Source organism: Erithacus rubecula (assembly GCF_903797595.1).
Source record: "Erithacus rubecula genome assembly, contig: scaffold_161_arrow_ctg1, whole genome shotgun sequence".
NCBI lineage: Eukaryota > Metazoa > Chordata > Aves > Passeriformes > Muscicapidae > Erithacus > Erithacus rubecula.
The window spans coordinates 88,476-112,323 of NW_027636144.1; the positions used below are offsets into that span (position 1 = coordinate 88,476).

Genomic DNA, 23,848 nt, shown 5'->3' on the forward strand with positions numbered 1-23,848 from the left:
GAAAGAAAGAAAGAAAGAAAGAAAGAAAGAAAGAAAGAGAGAGAGAGAGAGAGAGAGAGAGAAAGAAAGAAAGAAAGAGAGAGAGAGAGAGAGAGAGAAAGAAAGAAAGAAAGAAAGAAAGAAAGAGAGAAAGAAAGAAAGAAAGAAAGAAAGAAAGAAAGAAAGAAAGAAAGAAAGAAAGAAAGAAAGAAAGAAAGAAAGAAAGAAAGAAAGAAAGAAAGAAAGAAAGAAAGAAAGAAAGAAAGAAAGAAAGAAAGAAAGAAAGAAAGAAAGAAAGAAAGAAAGAAAGAAAGAAAGAAAGAAAGAAAGAAAGAAAGAAAGAAAGAAAGAAAGAAAGAAAGAAAGAAAGAAAGAAAGAAAGAAAGAAAGAAAGGGTGTGAAACAGAAGGGAAAAAGGGGTGGGAAACATCAGGGAAAAAAATTATGGCAAATGTAATGGGACAGAACGGCAGGAAACATGAGAGGACAACATGACAAGAAATGTGAGGGGGGAAAGGGGGAGATAGTGTGAAGGGAGAAAAGAGCAGGAAACTTGAGGGGGAAAAGGACAGGAAACATCAGGAGAAAAAGAGAGGAAACGTGAGGAGGAAAAGTGGGTGCAAAAGATAAGGAAAAAAACCCAGGAAAGATGAGGCCAAAAATAACAGGAAATGTGAGGGGACAGATGGGAGGGAAGTCTGAGAGGAAAAATGGTGGGAAACTTGAGGGGAAAAGGTCAGAAAATGTGAATAAAAAAGGGGAAATGGAGAGCAAATTACATGAGCCCAGGGTCCTTTGTTCAGGGTCCTGCTGGGATGCAGCAGCTTGAGCAGTTCCTGTGTTACTGCACCTTGAATAAATGGCTTTCTGGAATGAGACATGTGAGACTCTGCCATGGGAAACCTGGGGTTGAAGCAGTGAGGAAACCTGGTCTGACTGTGCAGCTGTGGGGTGTGGGGACTCAAACGGGACATGTGGGGTCACTGCAACCACTGCTGTGAAGGGGCTCCATTCCCAGCAGTTAAAATCTCTTGCCTTGGGAGTTTTCACAGAGTCTCGGGAGTTGTATGAAGCAGAGTGACAGAGTTCCCTGGCAGGTACAAGAGAGATCTTTACTGCAAAAACCAGGCCTTTTAAAGCACTTAGGCCATTATCAGTTACATTGCATTTAAGCACAACAAATGTAATTCAACCAACCACCATACACCACGATGTAAACACATAATGGTTATATAACTTGCTTTTCTTCCTCTAATTCAGCTGAGTCAGTCTCTCATAGTCCTTTCCTACTTAGCCAAAGTAACAGGCCTGAACCATGATTTTACAAGAGTGTCAAGGCCCTTACTTTGTAAGGCTTTTCCTACAGGTAACACAGTGTCACAAAGGACCCTGCACCATACTGGCACTGGTGTGATCATAATTTTGACCAGAAATGAGAAGAGATTAGAAAGAGACTGAGTTGTGGAGAAGGGGGCCAGGGTGCTGATGACAGCAAGCATGGCTGGTCACAACAGACACCACTGCAGGGGATCAGCCAGAGTAGCTCCCCACCCCTCGATGGTGAAACACTCATCTTAGAAAATTAGGATTTTAGTTACCTTGCTGAAAAGAATTAAAAGTTAGAAGTTAGAAGGGGGCAGTTATCTGAAACTTAAATAATTGATTGTCTGTCATTTTATGTTTGCTCAGCTGTGCTTGCAATGGGAAAAGATGAAATTAGTAAATAGATCCAAAGAAACACAAACAATTGCAATCTTATTCAAAGAAACTTATTCAAAGTCATGAAAGAGGGAAATTGGAGTGCTCTCAGAAGTCATTTGTATTGATTGTCATTGATAGAAAAGGTAGAGAGTTTAGGGCAAGGAAGATTCACCTTACTTTCTCTTTTTAAGACCTCTTCCCACAAAAACGACCCCAGACTTAATTCAAGAAGGCAACCACGCATGCTCAATATCCATTCAAACTAATTACCATGGAAGCAGGGAATGGGAGGTGCTGGTATTATGAATATGTAATCATTCCAAGCTTTGTCAATAAATAGACCCTGTGATCACCTGTGATTTTGTAGTGCATATTAGGGGGTTACCCCACGCTCCTGCCCAGCACTGAATAAACATACACTTTCTAACTTTAAACTGTTAGAGAGTCTTTTGTCCGTCACAGTTGAGTATCGGTATTAAACCAATATTCACATTTTGGTAAATCACTTTCTTCCTGCATCATGCATTCACTGGCAGCTCCAGTGACCTGACATGTCCCCGGTTTAGTCCCCACACCCCCCACTCATACTGTCAGACCATGTTTCCCCATCAGTTCCACCCCAGGTTTCCCGTGGCCGATGTCTGATTTCACAAAGCCTTTAATTTATGGTGTAATGACACAGAAACAGCTTGAGCTGGTGCATCTGAGCAAAGTGTCCCTTGGGCTCGTCATTTTTACCACCCTTTCTGATGTTTTGCACCTTTTCTTCTGCAACCCTTTTCTCCCCCCTTATTTCCCATCACTTTTTCTCTTACGGTTCTCACCCTTCTGTCCCCTCATGTTTTTCACCTTTTCTCCCCTTCTATTGCACACTCATTTTCCCTCTCATTTCCATCCATCTTCCCTCCATTTTCCTGCTGATTTTTCCCTTCAGGTTGTCTGCCCTTTTCCCCCCTCTTGTTTTCCCTGACATTTCCTATCCTTTTCCCCCTCACATTTCCTTTGCTTTTGTCCCCTCTTGTTTCCCATTTTTAACCTAACATATTCCACCATTTAGTCCTCTCCTATTTACCAGCTTTTCCCCCTCACATTTCCAGCCCACAAGTCTTTCTTTTCCTCCCAAATCTTCTGCTCCTGAGTCTCTGTGTCTGTGCATCTCACTGGCATTGCAGACCTTGGTGTCCTTTGCTATCCATCGTGTCTGGCAGTTCAGGGCTCTTGCTGTGTCTCTCAGTGTCCATCCACCTCACTGCCATCACTGGGGTTCTGTCCTTTGTCAGCAAAGTTTGGCAGTTCAGAGCCTCTGGTCTCTCTGGGCTCCAACCCAGAGCTCAACCTGCCTCTCAACCTGCATCTCATCTGCCTCTGGAAGTGCAGCTGCAAACCCAGAGGTGTTCCTCAACGACAGAGCTCTGGGAGTCGAGCTGTGTGGGGACACACACAGTGTTCTGCATTTCTGCTGCTACCTCTCTGCCATAACATTTTGGAAAACTGTTTGGAGGTAAGAAGCTTCTTGTGTTGCAGTTTCAGAGACAGGCATGCAACTGAAAGCACTGAAGTTCATGCAACAACAGTCAACTTCTATTGAGTACTGTGCTCCTTACACAGTTTTGAAAGTCCACACGGTCAGTCCTGATTCACTGAATTAGTTGCCTTCTGGCTAACTGGCCAATAGCTGCCCAAACTGCCTGCATCTGCTGTCCAATGGCCCAGACTAGTCAAGTTATATAATTAAGGTATATAATTAAGTTATATAATTAGTTATATTTCAGTTATAAAATTATCATTGGGATTATTTAAAACTGCGAAGCCTCCAGACCAGCTGTTAGCCATTACATTCCTGCAGTTTCTCTTGCCTTCTCTCATCCTTCTTTGGTTTAACTGAGTTTCTTATTTCTTTCTCTAGGCAGTCCTTCCTGCATTTCATCTAATATTTTAAAAATCCACACTTTTCATTCACTACAACCAACATGAAAAAATTGTGTCAATCAAAGCCTGACAGTCAATGAGGTGGAAAACAATGCAAAAACCTAAATAAATAGTTATTGATGGTCAAATGTCATTCTCAATGGAGTTCATCAAAATTTCATTGCACTAATTGACAGTTTGGGGAACATGTAAAATTTCACAGCGGCTGAAGTCTGTTTTGCATCAGGCAGCTCCACAGGCAATTTCACTTTCCTCAGGGGCTGCCATTGCCCTGTGCTCCCTGGATCCCGAAAGAACAGGCTGCCCTACAGGAGAAGAAACGTGGCTCCTCCTGGGGACAGCCTCAGCAAGGGGGTCGTCGGAAAGGGGTAACCCATCGCAGGACATTTCTTGGTGAACTCTAGATATAAAGAGTGGAAAACTGTCTGTGACTCAGGTTTTGGCCTTGAAACTGCTGCTGTGCATCTCAGTTTCAAGAAAAATTTCAGGAGAAAATGCCTTGCAATGGCTGTTTTCTCTAAGAAGAAAGGGCTTCAATAATTCCATTTTTTCTTCTGCCAAGGAGAGAAATGGATACCAGGGAATTAAAGTGGAAAAAAACTCCTGGTTATTTGAAAAACAAAACAAAACAAAACAAAAAAAACAACAAGAAAACCCCAGTTGACTAAATGCTAAATATTGAAATTGTAGAACCTAACCTCCCCCTAAATCCTGCATCAGCCTTCTCTTGGCTGTGGGCACTTTCCCCTTGGTGCAGTTCCCGTCACAGCCAGCAGGGGCGCTGGTGGCTCAGGGCCAGGCATGGCGGGTGCAATGATTCCCCCCGCCTGCAGGGTGCACTGTGGCGCTGGTCCGGCCATCTTTGTCCACTTTAATGATGGTGGGCACAGCTGGTGGATGGAGAAGATATGGAAAAGGGATGGGAAAGGATGAGAAGGGATGGAGAAGGGATGGGAAAGGATGAGAAGAGATGGAGAAGGGATGGAGAAGGCACTTCCTTTACAAATTCACTGGAGCACCCAGTCCATGTGCCTCCTCTTGACAGTGAAAGGGGCTGTAGCAGGAAACCTCAGAAGCAGCAGGCTGGAACACGACAGCAAGAAGGAGGCAGCAGAAACTCTGCAGCTGCAGCTGGACTTTGAGAACTCCCAGCAGGCAGAAACAAAACAGCTACAGTGCAGAAAAAATCCCTGCAGCAGCAGTAGAGGCATAGTGGGGGCTAGGCAGCAGCAGCCCAGCTCCCAAACACAGCTGGGAAAGGGCTCCTCAAGATTTCTCACTGGCGCTGTCAGGAACCTGGGTCCAGGCTATGAGGAGGGGAGCAGCCCCCAGAGAGAAACAGTGTGTTCCTGAGTCCTGGTGTGCATACACTGGCTCTGGGCTTTCCGACAGCAGAGCAGCAAAATAAGCCAAGCTGGCAAGCTGAGTCACAGTGCCAAAGCAGCAAAACCCAAAAAGAACCAGGCAAAACTCACAGGAACAGCAGGATCCCTGGTCAGAGATACCGGCTGCGGATGTCCAGTCAAACAACCTGAGCCAAAAAGGGAGAGGGCTGCCTCCCACCCCAACTCTGGCTCCCTCTGGAAACCCCAGCTTGGCTCCCATTCATCATGATAGCCCCACAGCCAGTGAGGATGGGGAGTGGGCAGGGACAGCCACCACCCCTGGGCACAAACCAAAACAAAGCAAAACAAAACCCCAAAAATGGTGATAATAAGCCATCCCCATGACACCACAGTTTGCAGGGAGCTGCAGTGTGGCACGGCCCTGGCTGAGCCTGGGAGTGCTCACTTTGGAGAAGGTGTTGGTCCTGGCTGGCACAGGGAGCTGCAGCGTGTGGGGAATTAATCCCTTCTGGCCTCCTGCCCCAGAGGTCCCCCATGGTACCAGCCCTGCCTCACACTCTTGATGCCATTGTCACTTAACTGTATTGGGTTGATGTGGCCAGAAATGCGTATTCTATCACCATCTGTCAAAACCGTGTGGGGTAGTGATTCCTTATCTCTATGGCACATACCATCTGCTAATGAGCCATCTTTAAGACAAGATGGGGCAATTATCTTTATCTTTTCCACAACCCATCCTCCCTCCAGGAAGATACCATCTGCTGCTGGGCCATTGAGTCCCAGTGCATGACTGATAAAATTACATCATCCCACTGGGAGATGCTCCAGACAGGGGGAGGAGCCAAACCTTTCCTACCTAGATAAAATCTGAGATTTTGGACAACAAGTTACTTTCTTTCCACTGGATTCCAGAACAGACATTTCCATATAATCTCTGGACCTTCAGAGAAAAACTGTATCTTCTACAAGACCACTGCTTCAACTGAACCACATCTGCCACTGCAGGAGGATGCAGCCACCGTTTAATGGGACTGCTACCAACACCCTGACACAAGATACCAGGTTGTATTCTGACTCTGTCAGTGTTTTGGGGATTTTTCTTTGTAATACTGTATTTCTATTTTAATTTTCCTAGTAAAGAACTGTTGTTCCTAATTCCAATATCTATGCCTGAGAGTCCTTAATTTCAAAATTATAATAATTTGGAGGCAGAGTGTTTATATTCTCCATTTCAAGAGAAGCTTTGGCATATTTTGTCAGATACCTGTCCTTCAAACCAGGACACCTGCACACGTAAGGACTCGGGTGAGGGGGGAGGTGTTACACACTAAGTGTGTGGCAGGGAAAGAGAGAGAAGTAGGGCTGGACTGGGCATAGGGACAGGATGGATGACAGGACTATGAGTATGACTTTCTTGTGGCATCTCCTCCAGCCACTGAGAGTGCAGGAACTCTGACCAGTCATGGAACCAAGGGGTCATTATGACACTGCAGGGCCTCGTGGAACCAAGGAGATCAGTGTCTCCACTGATTTACTCCATTTGATCATAAATCTGACAGGAATAAGATTAATGTGTCTTTAAAAACTGGCTGTGTGAATCTCCTTGTGGATAAAGCCAGATACTTTTCCAGAGGAAATGACAAGGTAACACTAATTTTAGAAAGCTTTACTAATTGACATGGACTGCTGCTCAGCCAAGGTTGTGCTAAACTCCTGAACTTTGGGAAGAAAAACAAAGACTTACTAGGGTTATGAGTGTTAACTTCTCTGCCCAGGGCAGACAAAGGTAATTTTGATTACCGTGTATCATATGTTGTAGAGTGGGTTACAAACCAAGGGGGGACATGTTTATAGGTGGATATGGAAGTCTGTACCTTCCAAATATCTCAGGAGAAGGGAGGAGGGTGTGATGTGGCTGTGAAATGAAATTCTACTTGCTTACAGTTATTGAGGGAGAGCCCCCCCCACCCCCCAAGACATATTCCTTTGTTCATTAATAAAGTCACTTTTACAGGACTCCTCTGTCTCCTTTGTGGACACTGACCACCTGGTCACTGGTCCCCATATGGCTCCCTGAGGGCCACCAACTCTGAGGATTTCCCAGTTTGCAAAGGATCCCTTTCCCAGCACTCTCTGGGGACTGCCTGCCAGACACTTCCCACCCACAGCACAGACCCCTTGTCCAGACTCTCACACATCACTTTCTCCAGGAGGAGGATGTGGGAAACTCTATCACAAGCTTTGAGACACCCAGGTGGACGATGTCCACTGCTCACCCCACCCGGCTGAGCTGGGGACTGTTCTAGAAGGTGATCAGGTTTATCGAGTCCCATTTGCCCTTGGTGAATCAGTGCTGGCTCTTCCCACTCTCCTGCATCATCCTGGTATTTCCCAAGAGGATAGAACCTTCCCAGGGACTCAAGTAATGCTGATGGGCCTGCAATATCTCCTCTGAGATGTGTGATGGGTCCTTCCAAGGCCAAACATAAGGAGGAGAAGTAGCCAGAGGAGCTGTTGACACCCCATCCCTGGGAGTGTTCAAGGCCAGGCTGGATGGGTCTTGGAGCAACCTGGACTAGTGGAAAGTGTCCCTGCTCATGGCAGGTGATGGAATGAGATTATCTTTAATCTTCCCAACCCAAACCGTTCTATCATTTTATTATGAGAACTGCCTTCTCCTCCTCCTGACACTCCCCTGCATCTCATCATCTTCAAGAGGATCATGGAGAGAAGACCAAAACCAAAGTTCAGCAAGAAGGAGGATGTGCATTGGGGGACAGGCTGTCTGCACATCTGGAGAGCAGAACAACGAGGGGGCTTGGTGTATGACTCCAGAGAAGACAGGAAACAAGGGATGGAGTGGCACAGAGGTGATATGGACACGTGGACATGCTCTGTTGAAAACAGTGAAGCTAATAAGGCAGAGGAGTGATCCAGATAGTAACCAGAAACTGAACTTGGCTCCATGAATGCAAAAATTCTAATTACTTTCCACACCCATATCTATGCTAATAACTAAAGTCAATTCAACTCCACCTAAACATTGAAGGAAATTATCTGTAACATTGCCTTTGCTCCTCCTGAATAGAAAACAATATAAATAATGCTTCAGTGGGGAGGGAGATCAGAGAAGACACTATCATAACTTCTGGGGTTGCTCTATGGGATGTGTTAGTTTTTGTCCAATTAATCAAATCACAAAGTTAAATTTAGCAGTGATTTATTAATAATAGCAATTGTGTATAAATGAATACAATCAAAACATATTAGTTACATAAATTTGAATAATTACAAAATTTAGCAGCAATTCAAGTATAATAGGGTTCAGTTGAATAAAGCATAAGCAAAACCGACTGGGGGTACAGGCAGGGCCATTCCTCTCACACCGTACCAAATCAGCCAAGCTAAACTCTCACTTACATACTGTTTACTAATGCATATTAATACAGAATTTTCTAGAATGCTCCTCCTCATTTCCATTCCTAAAATCTATGCCACTCTGTTGTGTTGCCATGCGTCACCAGTGGTCGGGGTCTCTCCTCCTTTCGGGGTCTTGTTTCCGATGAAGGCTCTGGGTCTTCCTCAGTGTTCGCTGTGTGACCTCTCAGGTAGCGCAGGTGCACTGAGCTTAGAGTTATATAATAAACACATGTTCCCACAACAGGCCTTAGTCCAGTGTCCAGTGGTTTGGAATCATCCTAATTTGGCTCAATTCAAGGACGAAAACCTATTTCTAGACACTTTTTCTTAGACCTATACCCTTCCCATCCTGCCTCCCACCTAACATCTGGAGGATGATTTTTTTCTGCTTTGTTTAACCATTTCCTTTATCTTTTTCTTGCTTTATAGCAATTAAATACAATTTTTGATTAATTATAATGGAACAATTTTGGCAATATTGTTACAATTTAATTAGCACAAATCACATATGTAACACATGGAATCACCCACTGGGATACCTCAGGGTCTCCTGGCTGCCAGCAATCCTTGTGACACTGCAGCAACCAAGGGGACATTGTGACACTGTGCACTTCATGGAACTGAGGGGATGCTGTGAGACTCTGGTGCCTAAAGATGCTCAGGGGCCATTGTGACACTGTGCCCTGTGGGAACAGGGGGACACAGTGACCCTGTGGGGTCTCATGGAATCCAGAGGCCTCTGGGACCCAGCGAGGCCACTTGGAACCAAGGATCCATTGGGACACCTCAGGGCCTTGGGCTGCCCAGGGATCCTCGGGACATTGTGGGGCCTCAGGAAGCCAAAGGGAACCTGGGACACTCTAGGCCCTCAGGAAACCAAGTGGTGTCAAAAACACTGTGCCAGCTCCTGGTTCTCAGTCTCTTCTGAGCCTTGTGCCCATCTACAAAGAGGCAAAACTGGGCAGCCTGACCCTGTTGATGCAGAGTATTCCTGTCTCCTTGGGAGGACATTCCTGCCACCTGTGGTGCTGTGTGTTCTCTCTGCTCCCTGGGGGAATTGCATCCTACAGAGACACCGACCCCTCTGGTAGCTGACACCACAGTCCCTCCTCTGGGGTGGCAGCAGAGACATCTTTTGCTCCATCGTGTTGCTCCAAGCAGGCCTGGAATGTTTCCAGGGATGGGGCATCAACCACCTCTCTGGGAAACCTGTGCCAGTGTTTCACCACCCTCAGCAGGAGAAATATCTTCCTTTTGTCCAGTCTGAACTAATCCTGTTCTAATTGAAAACCATTTCCCCTTCTCCAGTTCCAACAGGCCCTACTAAAACACTTCTGCTCACATTTCCTGTGAGGTGCCTTGAAGTCCTGCAAGGCCACATTGGGGTGTCCCCATGGCCTTTTCTGCTCCAGGCTGAACAGCCCCAACTCTCCCAGCCTGTCTCTGTCCCAGAGGTGCTCCAACACTTGGAGCATCTCAGCCTCCTCTGGAGCTGCTCCATGAAGTCTCCATCTTTCCACAGCTGAGGACTGTGTTGTACATTTCTCACACAGAAGTGCCAGTCAGTCAGGATGGGAAATCCCTCACTGCTGAAATGCTGGTAGCAGCTGCAGGGACAGATCTGCACAGCTCAGACACAGCCCCAGGGAGGCAGGGACATTCCCGTGGTGTCCCTGAAGCTGCAAGGCCAATCTGGCCACACTGGGAGCCTCTGTGCCTGTCCAGCTTGTTCTCCCTGGGCTGTTGGCACATGGCCAGTGGCTGTCCAGTGCCATCCCCCTGAGTGGCACTGATCTCCAGGGAAACCTGGACCTGTCCTCAGCCAAAGTTCTGCCATCAGGACCCTGTGGACACTTCCTCAATTCCATTCCAAGAGCAGACCAGCACACCAATGACATCAGAGCACTTTCCATCTGCTCAAGAATCCCCCATGGGGACACTCTGCTCCCTCATCCCTGGGGCACTGCACAGGAAAATCTTCCTGGGCCCTGCAGCTCCTTGGACAAGTTCCAGGAATGCAGTCACCTGAAATGTTTGCCCAACTGCCCACAACACATCTTTGCTGGATCTGCAGTGTCCCTGTGGATAGAGAGAAGCAAAAGCCTTCATTAATGTTGTGGAATGTCAAACATAAATTGAAGCCATGGACAGCTCTGAGGAACCACTTCTCAGGGGATTTTCACTTCTTGGACACCCCTAATGCTGAATGTCCTCCTGGTCCCAGGCCCTGGGTAAACAGGGCTCATCAGAGATGCAGGCAGAACACCAACATCCCTCCCCTTGACTGGCACCTCTGTTTGTCCAGCTTGATCCCAGTGGCTGCCTGGGGACAAACACCAGCTCCCCCACAGCCCTGGGCATGGGCACATCCTGCTCTGGGCCATTGCTGGCCTGGGCCCAGGGCCAGGGCATGGCAGAGACACTGAGTGGGGACAAGGGCCCTGGGGAGCTGTGGGCAAGTCCCAGAGAGGGACAGGGCTGGAATGGGAGCCTTGTTGGAGATGGGGTCCCTGGCACCCCCATGTGTGGCAGCTGGGCAGAGCAGGACCCAGGGGCTCTGGGATGGCTCAGTGGCTGCAGGTGTGACAGGGTGAGGGGCTGGGAAGGAGATATTCCTGTCTGGAATCTGCTCTGGGGATGGAGACTGGACTAGTTTGGTGCCTGCAGGGTTGATAAATGGGGTGCTGTGGATGTGGGAAGTGCCACACCTGAGTAATTCCCCAAGCCTCAGCCTCACCTTCAGGTGATCACAATCCCCCAGCAGTCTGGGGGCTGCTGGAAGATGGATTGTGTTGGAGCAGGGATTCACCTGTCTCCAGCTCCCTGCCCAAGCCCTTGGCCCCTGCAGGTTCCTGGGCCCTTGCAGGGGCAGCTGCCCCATGCAGGAAGCTGAAGGGATGATGGGTGAGGGGGCTGGATGCCTGTTACAGGTGGGACAGACTCTGTGCAGGGCTGGGCTTGGGGCCAGGGCTGGGGGCTGTGCCAAGCCAGGCTTTGACCTGGGGGCTCCCAGGGAGGGCACAGGGAGGAGTCCTGGAAGGGATAAATGTTCTCCTCACCTGGCACAGCCTCAGCCAGCACTGCCAGTGCTAGAGGAAGATGAAGGTGGCTGTGCTCAGCATGGCCCTGCTCTTCTCACTCCTGCTGTGCCCACTGGCACAGGCCAAGGAGGGGCCCCAATGTCATGGTGTCCCCACATCCCATCCTTTGTAGCTTCCCATCCTTGGTGTCTTCTGAAATCTCCCTGGGATCTCCTCTTTGTCCTACCCAGAGTCCATGAATGCCCTCCCACTGATCATTCCCAATTGCTTTCCCTTTTTTTCCCCTCAGTCCCTTGCTTTTCTCCCTGGCCACTGCAGTGCTGTCTCCTGGCATCATTCCTGGATTCACCTGGCACTCACAGACTCTGTCCCAGTCTTGTCTTCTCCTCCTCTGTCCCACTTCTTCTGCCCACTCCAACCCCCTCTGTTTCACTCCCATGTCCCTACACTGCAATTCCTTTCTCCCCTGCATCCCACACAGGGCCTCTTCCACATCCCCAGTCCAGTCCCTTGGCCTCCCCAGTTCACTCCAGTTCAGTGTTTTGGGTCCCTCCTGCCTCACCACAACCCTTTGGAGGTCCTGAATTCCCATCCCTTTTCCTGTCCCCCCCCACCCCCTTTGGTCCCTGCACCTTTGTTGCCCCACAGACCCACATGATCCAATCCAGAACCATGGTTTGTTCTCCTTTCCCAGGCACTCCTGCGAAAAACTGAAAATGATCTGTGGGAGGTGAGGTTGTTTGGGATTGGAGGGCATCCCCTCAGGGATTTGGGGTGGCAGTTCAGTCCCCTCATCCCTTGCTGGCACCAGGCACATCCCAGTGACAACTGAGGTCTCCTGATCTCTCTGCAGATGGATTTAGAAAATTTTGAGATCCTGAAGACACCTCTGGTGGGTACCATGAGTTCTGCCAGTTTAAGCCCTTCCCCTTGCATGGCCACCACACCCCAGACTATCCCAATCTCTCCCAGCACAGCCCAGTGCACTTTTACTGACATCCCATACAACATCCCTGCCCCATGGATCTTTCCCAGGGACCCCATGCCCAGGGTCCCCCATTGCATTCCCATCCCTGTCACCCCAGGAGCCCCTGGATGACCCTGGGTGCAGCCCCTGCCCCAGCTCTGCCTCTGGGCCAGGACCCCAGTGCAGGCCAGGAGCACAGCAGCTCCTGCACCCCATTGCTCCCACAGGCCCCTTCTCCAAGGACCCCCCTGCTTTCCCCTTTCCTCCCAGTCAGCCCAGTGTCCCAGTGTGTCTCTCATGCCGCTGTTGTCCCCAGCCCCCTGTGGCTGCAAAGCTGGTGGGTCCTTTGTGGCAGAAGTGCCTGGCTCTTGCTTTCCATGGGTAGGTCAGCAGTGCCAGCAGAGAGAGGCTTGGGACAAGGCCCCTCTCCTGTCATGGTGGCTCCTGGTGGGTCACGTTCTGGGCTCTGTGTTTTAGGATTGCAAGAGTTGGTGACATCCATGTGCAGCCTGCTGCAGAGGCATCAGGGGTTGATCATCCCTGAATGACTCCCCTGTTTTCCCTTGTGCCCTGAGAAATTTCTCATGAATGATCAATAAACCCCTTCAGCAAACCTATAGATCTGTGTGTGTGTCCATGTGTCTGGATTTCTATAGCCCTGGCATTCTGCTGGCCAGGGCATTGCAGAGACCCTTTGTGAGGACAAGGGCCCTTGGGGAGCTGTGGCAGGTCCCAGCCGTAGCTCCCCTCTCTCGGCAGCTGGCGGACACCGCCGGCCCCAGTATCGGGCAGAGCCATCTTGCCATGGCCGCCCACAAGGGATTTGTGTACAAAACCAATTTTAGACAAAGATGATTCTGTGACAGGTAGAAACACTGTTCAAGTGCTGTATCAGGATGCTGTGCTTGGAGTGGGGGTTGAACACCTCAAACAATGCTCTATTTTCAAAGCTGTCATGGTAGATAGAGGAATCAGGCTGATTTTGGTGTTGAGGAAATGCTGAAAGCAGCCTGACTCATTTTAACTCCTCCTGTCCTGTCTGTTCTCCTTTCTTGCCCCTTCCACTCACTGTGTTTTGTCTCCCCCAGGCCCCTGGTGCAGAGCCTGGCTCTGTGCTCTCCATCAGCTCCTGGCTGGCACTGCCAGGCTGGCATGAGGAGCCCCTCAGCCTTCCCTGCTCCGGGCTGGACAAGCCCAGCTCCCTCAGCCTCTGCTCACAGCCAAAGGGCTCCAGCCCCACCTTGGAGGCCCTTCCCTCAGCCTGCTCCAGCTGCCAGACATCTTTCCTGCCCTGGGGAACCCAAACCAGCCCCAGTGACCTGGATAATCCACGTCCTTGATGTCCGGGTCACACAGCCCTGGCCCCTTGTCCCCATGTCAGGCTCTGGGGTTGATTTGTGGAACATCCTTGGGGAGGCTGTGGCTCCAGGTGGAGCAGGGGGATACAGAGGGACAGGGGATCCTGCTGGGCATGAACAGCATTGGACTTGTCTGGGGAAACTGTGAGGGGGCTGGGGCAGAGTGACCAACCCAGTGACCTCACACAGCCCTGGTGGGATGTCACACAGCCCTGCTGGGATGTCAGACCTTGGCCCTGTGATGTCACAGGGACAGCCTGTAATGCTCAATGACCTCAAATAGCCCACTCTGTGATGTAATAGCCCACTCTGTAATGTCATAGCCCACTCTGTGATGTCATAATACATTCTGTGATGTCATAGCCCACTCTGTAATGTCATAGGCCACTATGTGATGTCATAACCCTCTCTGTGATGTCATAGCACACTGTGATGTCATAGCCCACTCTGTGATGTCATAACCCACTCTGTGATGTCGTAGCCCATTTTGTGATGTCATAGACCATTCTGTGATGTCATAATACACTCTGTCACCTCATGTTAACAGATGATAAATTGCCCACCCCAGGTTAGCTGACACAATGCTTGCTCTCCAAAACTACTGGCCTCTGCAAACCACACAATGCCCCTTATGTAAGAAGGGGAACTGGAATTCACCAGCCTCAGTGTCCTGCCAGCTCAGCCAGGCCGATCGGAACATTAGGGTCCATGACCACCAGGGACCACCAGAGAGACCCCCAGGAGAAAACACACAGGGAGGGGAAATATGTTAAAGATTTTGGGGAAATGATTATCATATGTACGTTTAGTCCAGGACAATCAATGAATATGTTTGCAAAGTACAGAATATAAGCAGAAGCTTTCCTGTACTCAGCATGCACGGATTTGGGATGAACTGTCTCCCTGATTTTTTAAGGGGAACAGTCCTTAAGAACAAAGGGCTCTGGGAAAGATGGACACACTTCAGTAAAGAGATTCAGAAGGAGCAGGAGCAGCCTGTTGCAACAACACATCCTCAGTAGGGTAAAACTGACCTGTCTCCCGATGGTCTAAAGCCAGCTCACATTCCCTATTAGAGGGTGAACAATGCAAGGCCTGGTGAATTGTGCTGCACAGGGATAGGCAGAGGCGACATGGAAGGATGTTTCCCTAGTGAGAGAAGTGCAGAGCGGGGAGGGGGCGGCCGTGGCAGGGCAGGTTTTAGCGGCCCAGGGAAGCGATGCAGCGAGCGTGGGAGAAGCTGCCGCCGACCATGGCCGGGGCCAGCGGCTTTGACACAGCTCACAGGGATCGGCTTCCCTCCGGAAAAGGCAGGGGACGGCAAGCAAGCAAAAAGTGAATCCAAAAAAATAAAAAGCACAGGATGCGTGGGCCGAGCCGTGCTAGTGGACACGTGGCAGAGAAGCGATCGTAGCTGATCAAGGGGGTGCAGCGGCACACTCTGCCCACTGTAATGACAGAGCTGGAGGCACCAAAAACAGCGACCCCTTGGTGAGCTGCCGGGACCGGGGGGAACAACACGTCTACCCATATCCTGCCCAAATTTGCCCATATCTCCCCCAGGGCGGGCAGATCTGTCCGCTCCGGGCCGGCCTGCTGCCGTAGCTCCCCTCTCTCGGCAGCTGGCGGACACCGCCGGCCCCAGTATCGGGCAGAGCCATCTTGCCATGGCCGCCCACAAGGGATTTGTGTACAAAACCAATTTTAGACAAAGATGATTCTGTGACAGGTAGAAACACTGTTCAAGTGCTGTATCAGGATGCTGTGCTTGGAGTGGGGGTTGAACACCTCAAACAATGCTCTATTTTCAAAGCTGTCATGGTAGATAGAGGAATCAGGCTGATTTTGGTGTTGAGGAAATGCTGAAAGCAGCCTGACTCATTTTAACTCCTCCTGTCCTGTCTGTTCTCCTTTCTTGCCCCTTCCACTCACTGTGTTTTGTCTCCCCCAGGCCCCTGGTGCAGAGCCTGGCTCTGTGCTCTCCATCAGCTCCTGGCTGGCACTGCCAGGCTGGCATGAGGAGCCCCTCAGCCTTCCCTGCTCCGGGCTGGACAAGCCCAGCTCCCTCAGCCTCTGCTCACAGCCAAAGGGCTCCAGCCCCACCTTGGAGGCCCTTCCCTCAGCCTGCTCCAGCTGCCAGACATCTTTCCTGCCCTGGGGAACCCAAACCAGCCCCAGTGACCTGGATAATCCACGTCCTTGATGTCCTGGTCACACAGCCCTGGTCCCTTGTCCCCATATCAGGCTCTGGAGTTGATTTGTGGAACATCCTTGGGGAGGCTGTGGCTCCAGGTGGAGCAGGGGGATACAGAGGGACAGGGGACCCTGCTGGGCATGAACAGCATTGGACTTGTCTGGGGAAACTGTGAGGGGGCTGGGGCAGAGTGACAAACCCAGTGACCTCACACAGCCCTGGTGGGATGTCACACAGCCCTGCTGGGATGTCAGACCTTGGCCCTGTGATGTCACAGGGACAGCCTGTAATGCTCAATGACTTCAAATAGCCCACTCTGTGATGTCATAGCCCACTCTGTGATATCATAACCCACTCTGTGATGTCACAAAGCCCATTCTGTGATGTCATAACCCACACTGTGATGTCATAACCCACTCTCTGCTGTCATAACCCACTCTGTGATGTCATAGCCCATTCTGTGATGTCATAACCCACTATGTGATGTCATAACCCACTCTGTGATGTCATAGCCCATTCTGTGATGTCATAACCCACTCTGTGATATCATAATACATACTGTGATGTCATAGCCCACTCTGTGATGTCATAATCCACTCTGTGATGTCATAGCCCACTTTGTATTGTCATAACCCACTCTGTGATGTCTTAGCCTACTTTGTGATGTCATAAACCACTCTGTGATGTCATAACGCACTCTGTGATGTCATAGCCCACTCTGTGATGTCATAATGCACTCTGTGATGTCATAGCCCACTCTGTGATGTCATAATACACTCTGTCACCTCATGTTAACAGATGATAAATTGCCCACCCCAGGTTAGCTGACACAATGCTTGCCCTCCAAACTACTGGCGTCTGCAAACCACACAATGCCCCTTATGTAAGAAGGGGAACTGGAATTCACCAGCCTCAGTGTCCTGCCAGCTCAGCCAGGCCCACTGGAACATTAGGGACCATGACCACCAGGGACCACCAGAGAGACCCCCAGGAGAAAACACACAGGGAGGGGAAATATGTTAAAGATTTTGGGGAAATGATTATCATATGTGCGTTTAGTCCAGGACAATCAATGAATATGTTTGCAAAGTCCAGAATATAAGCAGAAGCTTTCCTGTACTCAGCATGCACGGATTTGGGATGAACTGTCTCCCTGATTTTTTAAGGGGAACAGTCCTTAAGAACAAAGGGCTCTGGGAAAGATGGACACACTTGAGTAAAGAGATTCAGAAGGAGCAGGAGCAGCCTGTTGCAACAACACATCCTCAGTAGGGTAAAACTGACCTGTATCCCGATGGTCTAAAGCCAGCTCACATTCCCTATTAGAGGGTGAACAATGCAAGGCCTGGTGAATTGTGCTGCACAGGGATAGGCAGAGGCGACATGGAAGGATGTTTCCCTAGTGAGAGAAGTGCAGAGCGGGGAGGGGGCGGCCGTGGCAGGGCAGGTTTTAGCGGCCCAGGGAAGCGATGCAGCGAGCGTGGGAGAAGCTGCCGCCGACCATGGCCGGGGCCAGCGGCTTTGACACAGCTCACAGGGATCGGCTTCCCTCCAGAAAAGGCAGGGGACGGCAAGCATGCCAAAAGTGAATCCAAAAAAATAAAAAGCACAGGATGCGTGTGCCGACCTGTGCTAGTGCACATGTGGCAGAGAAGCAATCGTAGCTGATCAAGGGGGTGCAACTGGTGGACACCGTCGGCCCCAGTATCGGGCAGAGCCATCTTGCCATGGCTGCCCCAGAGATGGGCAGAGCTGCTCGCCCCGGTTCCGCCCACTGCTGCGGCGCCATCTCTGGGGGTGGCTGGCGGATGCCCTGGGCCGTGAGCTGGGTAGACCAGGCCTTCAGGGGCCACCCCGGACAGGGGCACACCTACTCACTCCAGGTCCGCTGCCGCTGCGGCGCCATCTCCGGCGGAGGCTGGCGGACGGCGCTGGCCCGGAGCCGGGTAGACGAGGTGTCCTCGTACCATCCTGGAGACAGGCGAAACCCACAGCCCTGTAATGTCCTGGAGCTGGATGGCCCTAGCAGCCCTGTCCCATCCTGTGAGGCCAGTTTCAAAACCAATAAATATTTTTGAATACTTTTTTAAAAAAAATATATTTTATTTAATTTTTTTTTTTAATTTTATTCTGGGGGTTTTTTTCCCCTTTTCCTTTCCCTTTTCCTTTCCCTTTTTCACTGGGGCTTGGAGGCGGCAGGGCCAGCGGCTTAGGCTGGGAGCGCAACTCGGGTACATTGAGGGAGCGGCTTTAGGGGAGGGGGAAGAGCAGGCGTGAGCAGGAGTGTGAGCGCGGTGCGAGTGCTCAGGGGCTGTGGGACGGGCAGGGCACGGGGCAAAGGCATGCTGGGCGGGCGGGCCAGGGCAAGGGGGCCGCTCATGGGATGGACGAGACGCGGCGCCGCTGCTCAGTGTCCAGGCTCCAGGGCCAGCAGACGGCAACAAGTCTATCCCGTGAAAGTCCTTACGAGTAAAGGCCGCAGAGGGCAACAGGTCTACCTTACCAATGGCCGTCAGAGAAAAAGGCCAGGGAAGGGTAACAGGTCTACCCTGCGATCTCTGCCCTTGGCCCCCTCTCTCACCAGCACCAGCACCAGCAATGCCAGCAGTCCCTTGCTGCGGCCGCCGCTGGCCACACATGTGGCTGTGCACTGCCCGGCCAGGCCCAGCACTCCGCGGGGTCACAGGGCCGGGGAGAGCCAGCGAGCGACAGGGAACAGAAGCGCACGGCCGCAGCACTCACCGTCCTGCCCGCGGCTCCTCTCTTGGTGCTGCCGCGGCCGCGCAGCCCACCCCGCCTGCACCGTGGCTGCTGCACAACACGAGAGCCGCACGCAGCCGGCCCTGCCCAGATCTGCGTGGAGCCCGGGCGCGGCACTGCTGGGAGAGCCACGGAGGGGCAGGTCTCGCTGAGACTGGACAGGCGAGGGCGGCCGCCCGTGAGCGCCCAGCCAGGGGCGAGCAGGGGAGGAGATGGAGAGATGGAGGCAGCAGCAGCGCCCTGCATAGAAAGGCTGATGGTGCTGCAGCTGCCGCCCTGCAGCCCCTCGGCTGCTGGGGAGGGGGCCCAGCCCTGCCCGTGCAGAGAGTGAGGTGGGTCCGCAGCCCGCAGGCAGCCCTGGGGAAGGGATGGAGCGCTGCAGGCAGTCCCGGGGCGCTGCAGCGGGATGGAGCCTGCGGGGGAACCACTTTACTCCTTTATAGGTCACTGCTGTCAGAAAAATTCATCCACGATGCCACAGGTTTATGTCCAAAAGGGAGAAAGAGGAGTCCTGTAACTTTATTTGAATAAAGGGAGAGGTCATGGGACATTTCCCATAGGGTGTCTCAAATAATTGGGAGATGCAGCCCCCGTTGTATCCTAAATTTTCAACCGCATCACCCTCTTCTTTTTCCCCACTGGATGAGGCAATTTTAAGGTACAGAATTCCTCAACCAGCTAATCTATGCCCCACTCTATTATGCACTCGTCCTTTTGTAATATACAAGAAAAAAAAGCAAAAGCTCTTCATAATTCTAGTAACTCTTTCTTGTCTTGGTCTAGGTTCAGGAATTTAACACGGCCTTGGCTGAGCAAATGTCTGTGTTGATTAGTAACAGTTCCTAGAATGAAGAGTGTCTTCTGTTACTTCACTGTCTCTAAGTCCCCAGCTTTGTCTGCAAGCAAATTCACATGGTCTGTTTGTAAAGATACAATCATCTTACTCCTTTCCATGCCTCCTCTTTTTATTTTCTTTATTTTCTATTTGTCTTTACACACCATAATTGCCAGTGATTTAAGTTTTTCTTCCTGAATCATCTTTGGTTTTGCAGGTATTTGCAGTGACATCATTTTCCATCCTTTTGTAATCATTTCTGCATCAGTAGGTGTGGCTGCCACATGCATCCCCTTGATCACCTGCTGAAAGACTTGCACTCAGCAAGGTGTCGTGCATGGTAAAAAGATGAGTGTTGCTATAGCACATAAGAGCAGAAATAGTATTCATTTAACCCATAGATTGCCAGGAAACCATGAAAACGTGTCCCATTCCCATCTTTTCCACATTTGGATGGGTGTGTGAGCTGACTTTATTTTCTTTGTTATTTGTTTGATCACTTTTCCATTACCATCTCTTTGCAAACAGCAGTCTGAAAAATTGAATTTTCCACAAACTCCTCCTTCTTCTGTTAATAGATGACCTAATACCATCCAATGTTGAAATATTGCATTCCTCATTTGAGTGGACAGGTCAGCAGGAAGGTCAAGAGCTGCAGCTGTCTGTTTGGTTATTGTTTAAAAGGCAGCTTGTAACCTAATGATCCCCTTCCAATTATAAATGGGTTCTCTGGCACCTGATTTTAATTCCAAGTGGCTGGTCTATATTGCAGTATGATTTTTATCTTGTGGCCATTCATCTTTTCCCCATTTTGGGTGCTCTCTCCAGCCAGAACTGCATCCATTGATTGCTTTTCTCTAGTTAAATTGTTAAATTGTTCAATTAGATTTTGATTCCTAAGTGATTTCCCTTACTTTGTGGTAGAAAAAAGAACAACAGTCAATTTAAGCCCCATTGAAGAGATCCCTCAGCAGTTTGGAGGTTACCTGCAATAAGCATGTTGGCCACAAATACAATAATGCTCTTTCAAAGCCCATGTTGCATTAGCAAAAGGCCATCTGACCTTTGTCATCAGTTGGTGGGTCAAAATGCAGATTTTTTCCTGGCCCTAACAGTCCTTCAACAATAATAGCCCCACCATGGGGGTCACAATATTTGCATTTCCAAGCTTCCACATGGGCTTTCCATCTACATTTACATCTGCAAGCTGTTTGATGGGACTTGGAGCAGAACTCACTTAAAAGGGGTCAAATGCCTTTCCCGTGTTGCCATTTCTTCACTGATAATCACAAACAACATGTGCTCTGCTTGTGGAATTTTCTCATTGGCAGCTTAAAAGCTTAGTCAGAAAACCCCTTTCCCTCCCCACTGCTTTACAGCCTTCCAAATCTTTTCATTAATTATTGCAGGAACACCTTAGCCAGCTACCATTAGTGAGCTAAACAGGCATTTGATAGCATTTCCCTTGATATTTGGAATAATTCTAAGGAGGGTAATTGGGAGTCCAAACCCAATTGTTTAAACCCTAAGATATAATCAATTCACAAATGCTTTTCCTATGTAGATGGCCCTGTCCTATTTAGGCAATAAGTGCCTGTTTCAGAAGAATGAAGTCACCATGGACTTCCTTCTTTGTCCCAAATCCCATCCCACTATGGACCTCACTGAGGGTGCTGACCTACCATTAGGTTCAGCTGGGTTAGTCAGCCACTCTTCAGATGCTCCTGGCTCTCTCAGACCCAACAATTGTCAAGGTTAAAAACTCTCACTGCTTCTTCTCCTAAGGCTGCAAATTGATTCTTCCTCTTCTGGCCTAAACTTAGTTGTCAGTATGAAAGTAGAATTACTAAGGAAAATATTCTAGAAGTGTATTCTAATGACCTAGTCTATTTTTCACCTTGTCTTGGCACACCCATTGATAAGGATCCAGGAAAGGATGGCTGCTCCCCAGCCGAAAGAAACATCCAAGTGAGGAGCTCACAAAAGATGCTGGACAAAGGAGGAGGAAGAACTGCTGGTAAGACTGGAGGCTCAGTTCAAGGGCAAGAAAAACACCAATAAGCTTATTGCAGAGCAAATCACAAGCAAAACAGCTAAGCAAATCAGAGACAAAAGGAGATTGCTGCCCTGGAAACCATCAGAGGATGCTGATAACGATGAGACATTGCACCAGGAGAGCAGCTGCGGGTCTGAGGACAGAAGCTGGGATGTGCCATCAGTCCCAGGCAGCAGCCGTGGACAGTGGAGCTGGGAGGATCCATCCTCAGCAGAGCAGGAATTATGAGATCCCAGGGGTTTCCAGGCTGCCCAAGAGCTGTGAGCTCACGTGCAGGCACAGGGGCTCCATGGGCATATCTGAGGGTTGTCTGGGTTCCTAAAGATCTGTTTGGTCACACTCAGTCACAGGGGCTCCATGGTGACATTCCAGGGGTCCTTAATCTTCCTAAGGGTCATGAGGTGACAGTCACAGGGCTCCACAGTGACAACAGAGGTGCCAAGGAGCCACTTTGTCACAGGCAGTGGCAGGAGTGCAGTGGGGACATCCGTGTGCTCCTAAAGAACTGGGAGGTCACAGACACTCACAGGGGATCCAGGGTGACATCCCAGTAGTGCCCAGGCTGCCAAAGGGCTGGAATGTCACAGACACTCACAGGGAGTCCCCAGGAGTGCCAGGCTGCCAAAGGGCTGGGATGTCACAGACACTCACAGGGAGTCCCCAGGAGTGCCCAGGCTGCCAAAGGGCTGGGATGTCACAGATACTCACTGGAGTTCCTGTCATGCATCCCGTGGGAGCTTCAGGCCAAGTTTATTAGAGAAGCTCTTGTTGGGTCACGAGGGGCACAAAGGACCCCCAACACCCCAATTGCTCCCCTAAAGCAGGACCCCAGGCTTTCTAAACTCCTTCTTTTAGAGGAGCCTAAGAATGCCTGGATCCAATCCCAGCACCAGGCTTTCTCAAGAATTTATTGATAAAGTATTATAAGGCTGGAATTTAACCTTTGTATAACTTTGTCCCTCAACATTAAGGATGGAAATCTAGAAGTATTTATATGCATAGAGATATGGTTGATTATGATCATGATTAGGCAAAAAAGGTCTTAATCAGAATTACTTACTCCACAGTTTAGGAGCTGTAACATCAATTTTAATATCATGCCCTAGGAAGCAATTTTGAAGCAACTGTATCAAAGCAGAACTAAGTAGAGATGGGTGTCACTCCCCCAGACCAACGACCCTGGGCAAATCTCCTTAGCTCAGCCTCAAGCAGTGACCTTGAGGGGTGTCTCCACTCCAGGGAAGAATCTCCACACACCCCTAAGAAGGGAAATGTCAGGAGATGCTGCCACTAATATTTGGGACAGGGCTTTTCTAGTCTGAAGTGCTGTCAGTCAGATGTGCCCAGTCTGTGCCATCTCAACAGCTCTGCAGAAGTTCTCTGTGGTGCCACTTGGTTGTTCCCTGCTCTGGGGATTTTCCCAGCTCTGCCACAGCTTCAGCTCCCTCTCAGGATGTTGAACTTTGGGACGGAGGAGTCAGGCTGGTTTCAGCACTATTCACCCCAAAGACAGCATGACCCTCCCTCTTTCATTTCCCCCTGGGGCTTTGCAAACAGGTCCTTGCTGGAGCTGTTGGAGCCCATTGCAGGCAGAGCCTCCTGCTCCAGCAGGAACTGCCTTTCCTGGGCCATGGCCAGGCCAGGTCCTGCTGCAGGAAAAGCCCAGGCAGCCCCAGCACAGGGAAGGGCTCGGGCACAAGAGCAGAGTGCCATGGTGGGAGCTGTGCCAGGGAGAGCCTGAGGCACCAAAGGCACCTTGGCAGCAGCAGCTGCTTCCAGGGCATGGCCAGAAGCCTCCCCTGGCAAGCTGGCCTGGTGGCCACCAGTGCAGAGCTGCTGCCTCAGGGGGGATTTCTGGCTGGGCTCTGCCCCAGCCCACAGAGGGAGCTCAGCCCTGGCTCTGGCACAGCCCTTGTGCCTGGGCCCTGCAAAGCCCAGAGGTCACCTGTGCCACCCTGGTGCCCATTCCTGGCTCTGGCACGGTCACTTCTGTGCTCGCTGCTGCCTCCAACACTGCACCCCCTCATCTACAGCCTGAGGGACCAGGAGCCTGAGGATGCCCTGAGGAGTATGAGCACTCTGTGCTTTCCAGAAACAATAAAGTGCCTGTTGGTTTCTGCAGACCATTCAGAATGGAGCTCATTACAGACTGTTCAGATGGCTGTTTTCATTAAGAGATGCCATTAGTCACAGTATTGCTACATCACTATCTACTGTGCTTGTGTTCAGCAGAGACAGTAGGAAGCCATGATCACTGTGCAT

At 50.2% G+C, this 23,848-nt stretch overlaps 1 long non-coding RNA gene across 1 annotated transcript; it reads left to right on the top strand.

Annotated features, from left to right (window-relative positions):
• The first annotated feature begins 12,697 nt into the window (after positions 1-12,697).
• Positions 12,698-13,000, top strand: LOC306815571. The gene is made up of 2 exons (XR_013777420.1): positions 12,698-12,764; positions 12,861-13,000. It is a non-coding gene; the product is annotated as an uncharacterized lncRNA (long non-coding RNA).
• Positions 13,001-23,848: the final 10,848 nt, after the last annotated feature.